A 14,452-nucleotide genomic window follows, 5' to 3' on the forward strand; every position below is an offset into this window, starting at 1 on the left:
CCCCACCCCAAACCCTCCTGATGGACTGACGCGCGAGCCTACCACGAACGCGAAAGGAGCCGCGGAGAGCGCCTATTGGTCGGAATCGCCTGCTGTGGGCCCGCCTCCTGACGGATTGACACGAGGGCCTACCAAGAGCGTTCTGGGAGCCGTAGCAGGCGCCGATTGGTCGGCGCTGCAGCAGCTTGATACTTAAGTTTGCTCTCGCAGGTTGCAAGCGGTCGCGGAGTCCCAGGGTGCTAAATCTGCTGTGAGGTCCGGACTACGAGGGCCAGCCTAAGGCTCTCTCGCTCCATACTCCCATCCCCACGAAGGCTCGAATCGCCGGAACAGAGGCATAGTCTCTTTTGGGGATAGTGAGACATCTAGAACTAACTGGATTGTCCACTGCAAAAGATTTAAATGGTCCTTTCTTATGTTGTGTGAAATTTACCACCAAAGAAAAGCGTCTCCTCTGCCTTTTTGACACATGGAAATGTGGAACAAGCAAATAGGAACATCTAGAAGGAGGCATCGCTGGGAGGGCTGACTCCGTCATCTCCGTAAGGGGTCAGCCAGCATTGGACAGGATAGCGCGTGGGCTTTGCCAAAAAATGAGCAGACACTCTCGTGTTCCGTGAGTTTCCGCGGCTCTCTCCCTGGGCTGGAAAGGAAGAAGGTTCAGAGGTAAGGTCCCTGGGAAGCCTTGGAAACTGCTCAAGGATGGAATGGGCTGAAAGGTGGGGTGGTTTATTAGACCACACTGCTTGCACCACGTCATGGTTTGGAGTTGGAATTTCCCCCACCTGAAACTCGCTTCCTGGGACATGACAGCAAGGCCTCCCTGCCTCAGATAGAACTCAGAGAGTTACCAGGACGGTTAGCTTCATGGAGGCTGCAAACAGCCCTGGAAATATTCTGAGTTCTCACCTGCAAGGTCAGGAGAATCACATTCAAGCCCAGAAACTAACTGCTCTGAGGCACAAGGAGGGTCTCCTCCCAGCTGCATCTAGGTCCTGAGAATCCAGCACCCCAGAATGAAGGGGTCTACCTGCAGCAGAGCTCAGATACTTCCTCAGAGTAAAATGGGAAAGTTGTGGGCTGGGAATGTAACCCGGTGGTACAGCACTTGTCCAAAAAGCACAAGGCCCTGAATTTGCGCCCCAGCACGACAAGAAAAAGAAAAATGTTCCGCCAGCCTTCAGGCAGTGGGCCCTTCCTTGGGAGTTAGAACCCCTGGCAGGATGGCGACATCCACAAGGGAAGGGGCTCAAGACTACCTCAGCTCCATCTACATCCAGAGATTTCCCCAAGGGCAGGGGTGTAGCTCAGTGTCAGAGCGCTGACTAGCATGTATGAGGGAGGCCCTGGGCTCAATGCCCAATACTGGAAAAAAAAATTTTTCCCAGCAAGACAAATGCTGATAGCACTTCAGGGCCACGGGGACAATACCAGTACCAGTGTGGCAGTGCTTCTGTCACAAAAATACCTTCATTTATTTTAGACTTTCCTGTGTTCAGAGGGTTTTCACACTTTTTTTTCCATTCTAATAACAGGCCTGTGTACAGAGTTGAGACTTACAAGACTCAAGAGGTGCTCTGATGGGAAGTGGCCACTGGCTCAGCTCAGAAAAAGGTGACTCACTCTGGGGATTACCACACAAGTTCCTTCCTGCCAAAAGAAAGCAAAAGTTGAGACCTGGGTTGTGGCTTAGTGGCAGGACGCTCGCCTAGCATGTGTGAAGCCCTAGGTTCAATCATCAGCACCACATAAAAATAAATAAGTGACATAAAGGTATTGTGTCCAACTACAACTAAAAAGTAAATATTTAAAAAAGAAAGCAAGAAAGCAAAAGTCATCCCACCAGGGCAGCCCCTGAGGGCAAGGCAGGGCAAGTTCCCCTGGGCAGACTCAAGAGGGGCCCCAGCATCTCCCAAGCCCTGAGAACCAGCAGTTACATTCCCGTAGCTTCAGGGTCTGGGGTGCTCATGAGGTGGCCACTGTCCTGGGCCTCAGTATCCTGACCTGAGAGTGCTGGAGCCCCTGCAGAAAGTGTGAGGCTCACCATGGACAGGGCTAGATGCAGTGGACACCAGCTCCTGTGACTTGGCCACAGAGGGGAGGCCCCAGCAGCTGCCCATTAGACCTACAGAGCACTGAAGGGGACAACTGCCAGTGGCCCCCACTCTACCTGAAGGTCCTCAAGGAAAGCAGCTGCCCCTTGGCAGTCCAACCACTGACGTCTCTCTCTCTCTCTGCTGCTGCTGCTTCTGCTTTTCATTTCATGTCCAGTAGGGCACTGTGGACACTTCTGAACACAACTGAGCACTCACCTTTCCCAGACAGGGCCTCTGTCCTTGAGGCCCATGCCTCACATGCTTTACTCCCTCGGGCCTTTGGGGTGACAGCCAACTTGCATGTGGGAGCAGGAGGCACAAAGGCTATACACAGGATGCCCCTCATGTAACTGGTGCTGCTCCCAGGGGGGGAGTCACCTCACAGAGGCCACAGTCCCTTGCTTACCCTAAAAGTGGCTCTTTTTCCTCAGTCATTTGAAAGTTGCCTTGTGCTGCCACTCCTGAAAGACACCAGCTGCCCTGTCTGCCACTCTCTGATAGGCGCACTCCTGGAAAGGCCAAAACAGCTCTAAGCCAGGGTCCCCCACACAAGCACACCGTGGGGGCTTTTCCCTAGCTCAGTGCCCAGCCTACAGCCAGCTGGAGGTGCAGCATCTCCTGGAGGCCCTGTAGGGTGTTGGGGGGGACCCTAGTGAAGGGAAAGAGAATGACAAACTTCCTGTGGCATTGCTCTGGGGCCAGCAGGTGGGCTGCCTCCTGGGTGCAGGGATGGGGCAGGTCTCACCCCCAGGTAGTGGCTCAAATGTCTAAAGGGTCAGTTCAGGACCACCCCTCAGGAGACCATGTATGAGGGTGAGCTCCTGAGGCAACATGGGCATCAGTAGGAATGGTGCGGCAGGCGGCCACCTGCTCAGGTCCCATTCTGAACAAGCCTTCTTATGCTTCCCATGCGTCCACGTCAGAATGTTTCTGGTCAGGCACAGTAGTCACACCTATGATCCAGGGACTCCAGAGGCTCAAAATTCCAGCCAAGCTCAGCAAGACTGTCTCAAAATAAAGAGGACTTGGGGTGCAGTGTGGTGGAAAGGCTCCCCGGGTTCACTCCTCAGTGGCCCCAAAGTTTCTGCTTTAAGCAACACAGGTCACTTGGGGATGTCTGGAAACTACAGAAAGGACCAAGAAGAAAGTAAAGAAGACTCCCCAGTTCCCTTATCCACAACGACGCCTGAGGTGCAGACCTGCTTCAGTGTGACCCTCAGCCAGCCTCAGAGCCACCTCACACCAGAGCCAAAGGCCCAGCCTGGCCAGGCCTCTACAGCAGCAGCCCCTCACCTGGTACCCCTCCTTCCCTGCTTGGCATATCCTGGGCCTTTTTTGGATTTTTTTGTTGTTGTTTTATTGATTTTATTTTTTTAAATACACAACAGCAGAATGCATTACAATTCTTATTATACATATAGAGTACAGTTTTTCATATCTTTGTGTAAAGTATGTTCACGCCAATTCATGCCTTTATACATGTACTTTGGTGTCTTTTTTTTTACATTTCAATTCTTATTACACGTATGTACCACAATTTTTCATCTCTCTGTTTGTTTATGAAGTATGTGGACACCCTGGGGGCTGGGGATGTGGCTCAAGCGGTAGCGCGCTTGCCTGGCGTGCGTGCGGCCCAGGTTCGATCCTCAGCACCACATACAAACAAAGATGTTGTGTCCGCCGAAAACTAAAAAATAAATATTAAAAAAAAAATTCTCTCTCTCTCTCTCTTTAAAAAAAAAAAAAACAGAAAAGACACTGTTTAAAAAAAAAAGAAGTATGTGGACACCCAGTTTCATATCTTCATACATGTACTTTGTATAATGATGTCCATCACATTCCACTGTCCTTGCTAACCCCCTGCCCCCTTCCCTTCCCCTCCCACCCCTCTGCCCTATCTAGAATTCATCTATTCCTCCCATGCTCCCCCTCCTTACCCCACTATGAGTCAGCCTCCTTATATCAGATAAAACATTCGGCATTGTTTTTTGGGGGGACTGGCTAACTTCACTGCAGCATTATCTTCTCCAACGCCATCCATTTACCTGCAAATGCCATGATTTTGTTCTCTTATTGCTGAGTAATATTCCATTGTGTATATTTGCCACATTTTTTAATCCATTCATCTACTGAAGGGCCTCTAGGTTGGCTCCACAGTTTAGCTGTTGTGAACTGTGCTGCTGTAAACATTGATGTGGCTGGGTCCCTGTAGTGTGCTGTTTTTAAGTCCTCTTTTTTGGATTTTAGGATGAAGCTGGCCTCTCTCCTGGTGACCCTGATTTTCCACTCCCTACACCCTTGTCCTTACTGAGGAAGTGGAAGCTGTTCCTTCATGGGAGCCCTCCAGGTCATGCCTGGGGTCTGGTCTGGGGCCCTGTTTCCTTGTCCTTGCTGGCTGAAAGGCAGGCATTGAACGGAGCTCAGGTCCCTGTGGCCTCTCCTGCCACCTGCTGGCCATAATGGAAACTACTGCCCTGGCTGGTCAGGGGCCATCTGCCCAGCAGTGGAGTAGTAGACTGACCTGCATCCTGACCAGCTGTCAGAACCATGCATGCTGGTCTCATGGTAACCCACACTCCTGAGCCAGCAAGTGTGGTCACCTGGTGAGGCCACACAGTCCTGTGTCAGAGATGCTCCTGCGGCCTGAGGGGCTCCCCTCTACCCTGAGGCAGCTGGGTGCTCCTAGCCCCAGGACACCATCCTCCCAACCCTACTCCCACCCTCTCCGCTTTTCTACCCTGGGCCAGGGTCCAGACCAGCTGGCACCTCTGCCCCTGCCCCTGTGCACAGGCCTAGCTGCTAGGTCTGCCCCTTCCACCTCGGGCCTCCTCTCCCCTTGGCTATCTTCCTACCTTGTTCCTGACCCAGTCCGGGCCCCTCTGCTCAGCAGCTAGTGGGGCAGACTTGGGAGGCCTGCTGGAGAAAGCTGGGGGGCTGGCGCCTACCTTGCCCTCCCTGGACTCCACCTACACACCCACGGAGCAAGAGGCCACTGCACTGAACCCCACAGTGGGATGGGAGGCATCACCCACACACCAGCATGGTGCCTGTGGGAATTGGTAACATTGTAGTCATTTCCGTTTTTGAAAATTTAACACTGAAAAACCCCATTTTGGAGCTGGGGTTGTGTCTCAGTGGTAGAGCGCTTCCCTGGCATGTGTGAGGTGTGGGTTCCATCCTCAGCACCACATAAAAAAATTAATAAACAAAATAAAGTTATTGTGCCCATCTACAACTAAAACTATTTTTTTAAAAAAAACCATTTTAGGGGGCGGGGTTGTGGCTCAGTGGCAGAGCACTTGCCTCACACATGTAAGACCCTGGGTTCGATCTTCAGCACCACATTAAAAAAAATAAATAAGTAAAATAAAGGTATTATGCCCAACTAAAACTTTAAAATAAATATTAAAAAAATTTTTTTTAGCTAGGTGCGGTGGCACACACCTATAATCCCCATGGCTTCAGAGGCTGAGGCAGGAGGATCACTAGTTCAAGGTTAGCCTCAGTAATTTAGCAAAGCCCTTAGTGAGACTGTCTCAAAATAGGGCTGGGGATATGGCTCAGTAGTTAAGCACTCTTGGGTTCAATTCCCGGTACCAAAAAACCAAAATCAGAAAAAAAAAAAATTTTTTTCTCATTGTCAGTTTAAATAGACTATTCATCCATATTTATCAATTTTTCCTCCTAGATGATCAAAGAATACCTTTTTAAAAATATTTATTTTTAGTTGTAGTTACACACAATACCTTTATCTTACTTATTTATTTTTATGTGGTACTGAGGATCGAAACCAGGACCTCACACGTGCTAGGGGAGCGCTCTACCTCTGAGGCACAACCCCAACCCAAGAATACCTTTTATTTTATTTTATTTTATTTTATTTTAGAGTACCAGGGATTGAACTCGGGGCACTTGAGCACTGAGCCATATCCCAAGCCCATTTTTGTATTTTATTTAAAGACAGGGTCTCACTGAGTTACTTAGCATCTCACCCTTGCTGAGGCTGGCTTTGAACTAGTGACCTTCCTGCCTCAGCCTCCAGAGCCACTGGGATTACAGGTGTGTGCCACCACGCCTGGCAAGAACACCTTCTATTAAACTGAAATTTTCTTTCACTTAAAGCCACAGGAAAAACCTCAGGCCCAGGATACAGTGTTTACAAAAGGTACATGAAGCTTCTACGTCACAGTACATTCTAGAAATTATGAATCTATACAATCCTAGCAGCCTTCAGAATTCTTTGCAGTCAAAAATCAAAAGGTCAAATAAAAACCCAAGGGACCCCCTGGAATGACCATTGACATACCTCAAGCACAGCTAACGTCTGTTTTGCTGTTAAACACAGGAGCCATGGTGCAAAGTTTCACCAGGACTGGAAGCACACACTGCACCCAAGTTTTAGGAACTTCCTCTGGAAACAGTTCAGCTGGTTTCCAGATAGCGTACAAAGTTGATAAAAGGGTGGGACAAGCTCTGACATCAGAGCTCAGTCACATCAGCAAATCCTGCACTTAACTAACCAAAGGTACTTTCCTGAGGAGTATTTTATCACTGGCATTATGGAGGGTTGCTGGCATCCATTAATAATAGAAAGCAAAAAAAACTTTTAGTGGATTTTGTTATGAAAATCTACCTTTGTCTGCCCTCCAGGTTGCAGGATAAAGCAGGTCCTAAAGAAGCAACCTAAGCCAGGCACGGTGGTGCACACCTGTGATCCCAGCTACTCAGGAGATTGAGACAGGAGGACCATAAGTTTGAGGCCAGCCTGGGCAACTTAGCAAGATCCTGTCTCAAAACAAAAAGGGCTGGGGTGTAGCTCAGTGTTAGAGCACTTGCCTAGCATGCATAAAGCCCTGGGTTCCATCCCCAGCAACACACGCCCACACACACGTGCACACACACACACAAATAACAAGAAAATACCTCTTAAATAGAAGGGTATTGTTGTCCAAATTTAGAGGCCCTAGAATGCTGAGCAGATGACAGAGGGAAAACCCACTCCAAGTCCCTCATTATGAAGCTGCAGACAGTGAGTTTACATTGAAGATCCTGAAAACTTTCAGACGGGCAGCGGAGCAGGACCAGATGTAAGGTCTGTGAAGGATTGATCACGGGAGGGCACCAGCTTTCCACAGTGATCTGGACAGTGGGAGACCATGGCCGGGGCCTTTGAGTTTTGAGAACAGTTTCCCGCCCACAGTTGAGGGCTCTGACGGAACAGAGGCATGTTCCCATACCCGGGGTCTCAGGAACCTGCCTCCCACATGCTCCGTCTGAACACTGCCGGGTCCTGGCCTGGAGGCAGCCCACCTGGACAGCACTGGGGAGAGCAGGCTGCTGAGCAGGGGCCCCAGGTGCAAAGGGCCGAGAAGGTCACTGACGCTGTGTTATTTCTGAAGGGCACTTCACAGATACCTAAAAACAAAGGAAATAAACACTTGATTTAATAAGTTAGAGGCAGCTGAAAGGGAATGTGACCACGGCGTTCACGCACACCATGAGCAGCACTCCTGCGTGAGCTGCAGCAGTGAGCCCAGGGCCTGTGTGTCGGCAGCCAGAACCATGTAGAGCAGGAAGACCAAGGGGACACTCAGGGTCCTCCTCTCGGGGTTGGGGAGGAGGCGTGCAGGGCGGGTGGGGCGGGCAGGGCGACCACCTGCGGTTGCTTTTTTGCTTTTGATTGTTTGTGGACCTATGAGAACAGCACGTTTAGGGGGCATAGGCGATGTTCTGCTCTGTGTGTACCAAGTGCCAGGTTCGGGTCAGTGGGACTGTCCGATCTATCCCCTCAGACGCTGGCCACTGCTTTGCACGGGAACATTCAAAACATTCAAAACATTCTACTGGATATTTGGAAAGACCCATCCATCTTTGCCACCACAGTTGCTCTACTACCTGGCTGCTCCCCCCACCCCACTGCCTTCCCTCAGGTTTTTTTGTTTTGTTCTGTTTTGAGTTGGGGTCCAGCCTGGGCAGCAGCCTTGAACTCCCGGTTCGAAGTGACCCACCTGCCTCAGCCTCCCAAGGAGCAGGTGTGTGCCGTCATGCCCGGCCAGGATTTTTGCTCTGAACAGGCAGTGCTGCAGGTGAACTGTGTTCCCGCGTCATCTTACGCTGCGACCCAGCAGCGAGCGCTGTGTGTGGGCCTGTTGATCTGACTGCACACCAGGGCTGCCCTGGAGGCCTCACTCCTTCTGTCCCCTTCTCCACTCCCCGGCCCTGGCCAGTCCCAGTCCCCACACCCTGCCTCAGTCTCCCTCTGCCCACCTACCACATGCTGTGCCCCCAGCTCTTCCTCAAAGGAAGATCTGAGTGTGTCATCCCAACTGAATAACCTGGGGATCAAGCCATCTTCTGCTCAGAGAGTGTCTGTCAGGAGGTGATATCTCCCATGACATCCCCTTCCTGGACCATCCACCTGTGTCCCTTGATCCCCTCGATGCCCATCCTTGCCTCTCTGCACACTAGTGACGCTATGTTGAGATTTTCTGTTTATATGACCATCTTATTGCCCCTCCCAAGTACGAGCTCACAGGGACACCTCACGGAACTCGTCTCTGCCTAGAACAAGCTCCGGTAACAGGCGGGTGGAAGAGCAGATGGAAAGACAGGTGGTGTGGTCCACGTGGTGGCACGAATGACACTGGGTGTGTGCGGGCTAGTTCTCATTGCGTTTCTTGTTCCTGGTGCCCAGACTTCCCTGAGGATGCCATTGGACATCGATCAGGGAAGGAGTGGGTCCCGTTCTCCTGATGTCACGCCAGCAACACTTCAAATGTAAACACCAAGGAAGCTTAGATCAAGCTTTAGATCAAGCTAATCATGACCAGGAAAGCCGTGGAGAGCAGCCCTGGGCCAGCATTCTCTGTGCTGGTGTTTGTAAATGGAATCCAGCTTGCATTCTTGAGCTGCAGGCTTCTTGGTGGTCAGGTCCAGAATGGCACGAGGCGGTCAGAAACAGAGCTGTCAACGGTAAGTCGTCTACAGGAACCACCTTCAATAAAGTTGGGGACCAAGGAACAGTTGAGAAATGGAATCCTAAGAAAATCTGCCTTTTCCTGTGACCAGTCCCGGCCTTGACCTCCACCATGAACAACCACGAAGCTGGACAAGTCCAGGAGGGACTGTTTCCAGGCACCAGGCAGCAGGCAGCACAAGGCAGACTCTGTGAGAAGGGAGGCCCATGAGGTGGCCCAAGTTCTGGCTTTCTGCTTGGAGCAGTTGCCAGCCTGTCCACAGATGGGGAGGCCACCTGCAGCAGGAAGCTCAGCACTGCTGCTGGGCCGAGGGGGAGCAGCAGGGGCAGCTGGAATCGGCAGAACAGGAAGGCAGAGCACAGGGAGCGCACTGAGAGATGGAGAAGCCCCCTGCGACCCCCCTTGCCAACACTCTGGGCACTTAGCTGGACCTCCAGAAACGGGACTAGGGACAGACTACAGCCGACACTGGAGGGACAGGACCTTGAGACCCAGACTCCCTGCCACATGACGTCCAGGACGTCCAGCATGAAGTGGCCAGATGTGCAAAACAGGTAAATGTATTGTTCTGTCTCACCAAGCCTTCAGCTAGAGTTGTCCCCAAAGTGGCAGCAGGGGAGGTCCACAAGGCATGCCCACGCCATCCTGAGGTGGAGCCAGAGGGACCTCAGAGAGAAGCACCAAAGGCCGGGCAGAGCAGGGCCAGGCACTCGCCAGGGCAGCACACCTAGAGAGGCAGAGTTCATCCTCACAGCTGAGAGGCTCAGGGAAGGGGTTGACAGGAGGGTTCACAGAATTTCGGCTCAGGTTGGGGCCAGTTTCTTTCCGTGTTTTAGACAACATAAATATCTCCACTGGCATCTAGGAAGGTTCAAGGCCTCTGCTTGGGCTCAAACCGGATGGGGAAGCCTGCAGCTGGCTGGTCACCGAATGGTCGCGACACCCTGTGGTTCTCCAGTTAAGACCCAGCAACAAAGTGAGAGGCACTGGGGGGGCCCTGCAGTCCCATGGCCAAGAGAAAACACAACCAGCAGAAAAGATTCTGAATTGACACGGATGTTGGATTTAAAAGATAGAGCCTTGGCTGGGCATGGTAGCACATGCCTGTAATCCCAGTGGCTCAGGAGGCAGAGGCAAGAGGATTGTGAGTTCAAAGCCAGCCTCAGCAATTTAGTGAGCTACTAAGCGACCCAGTGAGTCTCTGTCTCTAATAAAATACAAAATAGGGCTGTGGATATGACTCAGTGGCCTAGTGCCCCTGAGTTCAATCCCTGGTACCATAAATAATAAATAAATAAAAGATAGAGCCTTTGCCAGGTGCACACTTGTGATCTAGTGGCTCAGGAGGCTGAGGCAGGAGGATCACAAACTTGAGGCCAGCCTTAGCACCTTAGCAAGGCCCAGTCTCAAAGTAAAATAAATAAGTAAAAAGGACTGGGGGCGTAGCTCAGTGGTAGAGTGTCCCTGGGTTCCGAACACCACAGTGGTCTTTAATACAGTTGTTATGTTCAAAATCTTAAAGCATATTTTTAAAAGAATAAATACTTCTCTCACCAGAGAAGTTGAAATTATTGAAAAGAATCAAATAGAAATTATATTACTGAGAAACATAAAAAGTACATTTTTACAGTTTTGGTGAAAACTTTCAAAATCCTTTCTTGGAGCTTTTTGAAGAGTACAGCACATTGTCATTACCTACAGTCACCATCTGAGCAAGCTGCTTGGGTTTAGTATCATGGCTGGGAAAGGATCAGTAATCTTGAAGAAAGAGCCCCAGGAAGTCCTCCAGCTAGAAGATTGGAGAGAATAAAGATCAGAAAAAGAATGGCGGGGCACATCAAGTGCAATTACATATATTATTTGGAATCCCAGAAGAAGGAAAGAGAAAATGAGTGGGGCATGGTGACACATACCTGTGACACAGCACTGGGGAGACTGAGGAGGGAGAGTTAGCAAAACCTTGTCTAAGTAAAAAATAAAAAGGGCTGGGGATGTGGCTTGGTGGGTAAGTGCTCCTGGGTTCAATCTTAAATCATGAGTACAAAATAAAGCGAGCAAGAGAGAAAAAGAATGAGAAAAATATATATATAAATGTTAGATAAATCCCATCAAAATGATGAAAAACTTTAACATGCAATTCTAAGAAGTTTGGTCAACCCAAGCAGGATAAATATAAAGAAAGCTGCCCTTGGAGGGGCTGGGGTTGTGGCTCAGTGGTAGAGTGCTCACCTGGAGTGTGCAAAGCCCTGGGTTCCATCCTCAGCACCACATAAAAATAAATAAATAAAAACAAAGGGAGCTGGGGTTGTGGCTCAGCGGTACAGCACTCGCCTAGCACATGCGAGGACCTAGGTTCGATCCTCAGCGCCACATAGAAATAAATAAATGAAGATATTGTGTCCAACTAAAAAATAAATATTTAAAAAAACAAAGGGGGCTGGGGATGTAGCTCAAGTGGTAGCATGCTCGCCTGGCATGTGCAGGACGCTGGGTTTGATCCTCAACACCACATTAAAAAAAAAAAAAAGATATTTTTTTTAAATAAATTTTTTTTAAAAATTCTCTCTCTCTCTCTCTCTCTCTCTCTCATACAAACATGTCGTGTCCACCGAAAAAACTAAAAAATAAATATTAAAAAAAAAGCACAAAGGTATTATGTCCTTCTGCAACTGAAAAATACATATTAAAAAAGAAAAAAGAGAAGAAAGCAAGCTGCACTTGGGAAGTAATAGGAAAACTGAAGACCAAGGGGAAATCCGGCAGTCAGAGGTCAGCTCACACGGCCTGCAGGGGAACAAGGGAATGCATGGGTGTAAGTGACAGCTAACTTCTCATGGGAAACCCAGGAAGTCAGAGGGCAAGGGGAAGGCTTTGTAACAGCACTCCTTCAGAAACAGGGTAAACAGAGACATTTTAGTGAAATGAAAGACAGAGGGTACTCAAAATACGGAAGGGAAAGCGTGCTGGAGAGGAGCTCAGCTCTGGAGGTAGGAACAAGTGGCCATATGTGTGTGTGTGTGTGTGTGTGTGTGTGCGCGTGTGTGTGTGTGTGGTTTTCCAGGAGACTTTTGAACTATCTTTCCTCTTCTACATCCAGGAAGTCAAGTGGAGAACTCCAGTAGTCTGCTTTCCTTAACAGTGTGGACAGAGGGTTCACTCAGTGGCCATGGTGTGATGTTTCTGGGGAGGCATGAACTGCTTATCCGAACACCAAGAGGAGACAGGAGGGGGCTAAACAGGTGACCTCAGAGGGAAAAAAGGGGATGAGGGAACAGCTTCAGAGACACCACACCCAGCTGCACCCTGGTAGCTCAGGAGCACCAAGGATTAAGCAGAAGACCTCTTTGTGGCATCAAGGCTGGACTCCTGAGAGCTGGATGGGATGATGGCTGTCCCAGTGGACTCCTACACAAGGACAGTTAGGTCTAGATGCCCCCTCTCCCAGCCCAGGCCAGCCAGAGTAGACACACTATGGAGCTGGCTCTGCTACATTCTCCCACCACTGTGGGAGGGGCCTCCCAGCATGTCCATGTGGTCAAGTCCTTCACCACACTTTCGGTGTCCAGCAGCACTGGCATGACTACTATGTGACTAAGGGGAACAAGATGAGGTGCATTTGTCAGGGTTTATGGGACATTTCCATGCAGTTCAGTCCTTTTTTTTTAAATATTTATTTTTCAGGATTTGGTGGACACAACTTTTTTTTTTTTTTTTTTTAGAGAGAGAGAGAGAATTTTTTAATATTTATTTTTAGTTATCGGCGGACACAACATCTTTGTTTGTATGGGGCGCTGAGGACCGAACCCGGGCTGCACGCATGCCAGGCGAGCGCTCTGCCGCTTGAGCCACATCCCCAGCCCCTGCAGTTCAGTCTTCTAAGGATGTCCTCTACCCCCCACATACTGGTGGACACTGAAGTCAGTACGAAGTGAAGAGGAAAAGGGGCTGGTGTATACCTAGCCAATGGAGAGTATCTGCAGAATTCTTCCAATCACCCAATCTGCACAGTGTGGGCAAAGGGCTCGGTTCCCCTGCTGCCTGGGTGCAATGAAAACTGTCTCCTCCCAGCAATGTATTTGGAACTGCAGCACATACAACTCTATACACATCTTTTTTTCTTCTTGGCTGGTATTTCATTCATCAGAACTCCTGTTTGTGGAACATAATAAACCTGTAGCAGTGTCAACAAACAATGAACTCATCCATGGGATGAGTTCATTGTTTGTTGAGAAGGCTTGAGCTTCCCAAGCCAATGTCAGTACTAACAATTACATACAAATTTGATCAAGCACATTACAGAAATGTCTGAGTCATCTTTTCCTTCCATCTACAAAACAATTCTGAAAATCATGAGGAGGCAAAGAAAACACAAAGTAAAAATAGCAAGCAAAAGCATTAAAGACATGCACCATGCAATTGCTAATTCACACAGTTATTTTTCTGAATGTTGTGATGCTTGTGGCATTTATATTTTCAAAAATTATAATTTCTCACTATACAAAATTATTGCAAAACATTACAGAATTATTGTAAAATAACACACACACACCTTACACATTATACACATATCAAGCTGGGAGTGTTGCTCATTGGTAGAACACATGCACAAGACCCTGGGTTCAATCAGCAGTACTGCCAAAAAAAAAGAAAAAGAGAAAGAACAAAAGGAAGAGAGAAGAAAGAGAAAGAAAAGGAAAGGAATGGGATATTATAGTCCAGCCCAGTGAAACACGCCTGTAATCCCAGTCACTCAAGAGTTAGGCTAGTAACTTAGGAAGACCCCGTCTCAAAAGAAAAAGAGGTAGGGATGTAGCTCAAGGGTAAACTGCACCTGGGTTCAATCCCAGTACCAAGCAAACAAATTATACAAAACATTCATTTCTGTAACTAGTTCTTTTTTCACAGTTTAGCATTCTTTTTCCTAAAGAGACCACACCCCCTACCGTTGTAAACGTTTCAGGCACCACAAAACCTGCCCCCAACACTTTTGCCTCCCATGAACTCAACTCCAGAGAATCAGAACTTTAAATCCAGGGAACCAGAACTTTAAATCCAGGGCAGAGTGGCAAAGCTAAGGTATGAACGGACCTAACAGAGACAGCTAGGATGATGCATCTCCCTGGTCCTGCCTGGGCACCACTTTGTCCACGTGGCCAGGCCCTGGCCATCCCCAAAGATGTGGCCAGGAAGCTAGGTGTGGGCCCCAGCAGACGCCCGTCCAGGTTACAAGGTTGAGCACGCTAGGCAAACCTGCCCGGCCCTGCCGGGGCCTGAGCGTTGGGGACTCTGGGACCGGTCCTCCGACAGGCCAGGCGCAGCACCGCCACAGGCACACCTCCTCTCCCGCCCCCGCCCCCCGACAGGTGCGCCCCCTTCCCA

General features: G+C 49.4%; 1 long non-coding RNA gene across 1 annotated transcript; it reads left to right on the forward strand.

Annotated features, from left to right (window-relative positions):
• Positions 1-18: 18 nt before the first annotated feature.
• LOC107159226 lies at positions 19-3,476 on the forward strand. The gene is made up of 2 exons (XR_001505721.2): positions 19-666; positions 1,536-3,476. It is a non-coding gene; the product is annotated as an uncharacterized LOC107159226 (long non-coding RNA).
• The last annotated feature ends 10,976 nt before the right edge of the window (positions 3,477-14,452 follow it).

Source organism: Marmota marmota, unplaced genomic scaffold (assembly GCF_001458135.2).
Source record: "Marmota marmota marmota unplaced genomic scaffold, marMar, whole genome shotgun sequence".
Lineage (NCBI taxonomy): Eukaryota > Metazoa > Chordata > Mammalia > Rodentia > Sciuridae > Marmota > Marmota marmota.